Source organism: Pygoscelis adeliae, unplaced genomic scaffold, assembly GCF_000699105.1.
Source record: "Pygoscelis adeliae isolate BGI_AS28 unplaced genomic scaffold, ASM69910v1 Scaffold62, whole genome shotgun sequence".
Classification (NCBI taxonomy): Eukaryota; Metazoa; Chordata; class Aves; order Sphenisciformes; family Spheniscidae; genus Pygoscelis; species Pygoscelis adeliae.
Window position 1 is genome coordinate 1,957,099 of NW_008824401.1, and position 3,362 is coordinate 1,960,460.

Sequence of the window (3,362 nt, forward strand, 5' to 3'; positions counted from 1 at the left end):
ACTTGCACTGCTTCTTGTAAGGCTTGTCCTCCACTGGTTCGGGTGGTTCCTGCTATAGTAATTTCTATAACATGCAACTCAAATCATAGGTTACAACAATTTAAAGGTATTTCCCTTACAATCTCCACCCCTGGTCCCTTTGGCCCAGGTTATAGGGTTTAACATTGCACTGAACTCCTCCCCTTGCTCCTAGCCTGGCTAGCAACAAGGGGTTCCTGCTACAGTAATTCCTATAACATGCAACTAGCGTAAACACTGCTTAGCAACAACTAAAACATGGGTGTGTTATCAACATTGTTCTCACCCTAAATCCAAAACACAGCCCCGTACCAGCTACTAGGAAGGAAATTAACTCTATCCCTGCCGAAACCAGGACACATGCTTATGCTTACCCAGCAGAGGAGAGGAGGAACATATGGTCTATCACTTAATATTAGAAATCATTCCATCACTTTCAAAAAGAGGCATGATTTTTCCTTCTTTCCAATCTATTAATTATTCTTGCTTTATAGTCTTCTACTATATGAGTTACTAAAGATAAAATTAGACAGGATTTTTACACGCACAATCTGGTTTCATCTGTCATTTTTAACAGCCTGATGATGATTTCAGGCACCTTTCTGGCGTGCTAGAATTTGCTCTAGCTAGCAGCAAAATTGTTTTTTCTTTCTGTAAATAGGATCTCAGCGTTACTCAATGGAACATGTCCTGCAGGGCAGGAAATGTGGAGATCAGGGGAATGTTAAGGCTCCAATACTGTAAATCTCTCTAGATGGCAACATAGGTCTCTCTAGATTTCTAAAGAGGTTGAATAGGTTTTTTATTCAATGTTATTAAAGCAATTGTATTTTTTCAGGGACAAACAAATGAAGGGCCTCATTACTGTGAAACTGTTTTGATTTTTTTCTAAGCAGGTACTGTAAAACAGGTATTTTCCACCTAGGAAAATATTGTAGACTTCCAAACCGGAATGCTACACACCCACACATTTGTCTGCATGAAAGAACCGCAAATATAACTAAGGTTTTTGGAGTTGCAACTACTATGTCCCTGGTAAGCGTGTGTTTAGTTTCTCGCCTGATGAAGAGCCACAGAATGAACAGAATGAAACTTCCCATGCAGGAAGTCACCCAGCCAAATACATTTTGTAAAAAGCGGGTCTCTTAGGACAATGGCCTGTCTCTGGCTTCTGGCAATGCAGATTCCCATTGCCTTCAACAGGAACAGAGCCCTACCACACAGATACTCAATTTTGCAGAATCCGTGCTGGAGCTGTATATATTAGTTTAGTTGATTTGATTATTTAAATTTGGTAGCTAACCAAATAACACTAAATCTTTTTTTTTTTTTTTTCTAAACCAGTATAGTGGAACCTCATAAATTTGCTTTTCACTTATTCATGTCATCTCTAATTTACACTCCCTTTCTCCAAAATGCTTTCTTGGCAGGAAACAGCAATGCATTATAATACGGTCTCACATTAGTCCTAACTACTGTAAAAAGTTATCCAATACAATACTTAGCTGGACACTAACACCTACTATCATCAATAATGCAATCACTCAAATTTTCAAATATGAACTAAAGGAAAACTAGGTAGAATTCTGCCCATCAGTCAAATCAGCTTTGGATCACATCCTTTATAAAATAAGTACTTTTTGGGATGACAGCCTTGGTTTTATTTTTAATGTGCTCATTCTCTTCTGTTTTTCTTAATCCAGTCAACAATGTATGCTATTGAGGTTTCACATGTTAGTATATTATAAAGAATGCTAACTAATAATACTTACAGTTTAAGGTTTTCATCAGTAACTAAGGTATTGGCTATCAACAGGTAAAGTTAGTCATGAAATTATTTAGTGCAGTAAGTAAAGTACTTTGGTAAGCATCATCCAGATAGTATTACCTGTAATCGCTATTTTTAAGCCTGTTTTATAAAGCTATTTTAAGGAACACTGTATCAATTTCACTGTATAAAGATGTTTGCACTGGATAGTCTCTTTTTATATTCCTGTACTGTATTTTTTTTTTAACTACATAAAAGCCAATCTCAAGTTTGGATTTTCTGTGCATTAATGAGTTTCACACAGAAGACAATACCAGGCTTTGTACCACAGTGAACTCAACCATAAAAACACTGGTATCTACGCTCTAAGCGAACTCAGACTAGACACAAATTCACCAAAGGACTTTCTGTAAAAGAAGTTTTCTCCCACTCTTTGGAAAGCTGTCAGTAAAGCTCCTGGGCTAAGGAAGAGAAAAGCCCCAACGGTGCAGTCTGGTTTCAGCAGCTGGTAAGGTTGAACCCTCGGACTTTGGAGGACTCGTGTCTGCCAGTGCTACAGGATGCTTTCAATTTCCAAGCAGATGTTTGGTATTTTAGCAGCCAGGCATCAGGGTGATTTTGAACGACCATGTTTACTGATGTCCTGCCCTTTTTTCCTACTGGAAAAGTACTCCTCTCAAATGGTAAAGGACACACTGTAGAACAGAAAGTACTAACACCCTGGGTCAGTACCTACCACTCACATGCGGGGGAACTACACATACGCCCACTACCTGAGTGGTCTATCAGTGGTACCTCAATGGGAAAAAAGGATGACACCCCCAGCACCACCACCCCAGCCCCTGGCCTGCTATCTTCTTCTTCCTCTCTGATCTGCTGCTACAGACATATGCAAGCAGGATTACTCTGTAGTACACAAAAAGCTACAGCTTTCTCACAGTCCAGGATTTAGATATGACATGACAGAACAGTACACACCTGTGACAGAAAATAAAAAGACCCCTAAATTTGCACCTTTAGATAGCACAGTTTCTTACCATTTCTTTTCACTGCTAATAATGACTACCCCAATATATTCCCAAGATTATTCTAGCGCTTTAAAAAAATCACATCAATTTTCCCCAGATATGGCACTTATAATTTACAAAGCCTGGAAAAAAGCAAAAAAGTTCAATTCCTTCATTGCTAATTGCCATGAGCAAACTCCAGATCAAACACACTTTAGCACAAGTTGCATTAAAAACACAATAGATCTGCTAATTATGTTATAATGAAATGCATTCTTCCATAGAAAGAATTTGATTAAACAGCTACTTGCAACTTGTAGCTGAGATTCTCATAAAGGTATTCATTATTCCTTTAATTAATATGCATTTTAATCTCTTATCCCTAAAAATATATCATATACTATTATTTTATTACATTCAGACGCAGAAGTTCATGCCATTTAATAAAGGTTTTTTACTCCTATCCCATTAGAAATTTTTATGAAATAATGACTTGTGATCAGAATCCTTGATACGTATCAAAGCAGCAATGAAAAGCTGTTTGAATATTAACACCTGGCACACTGTCG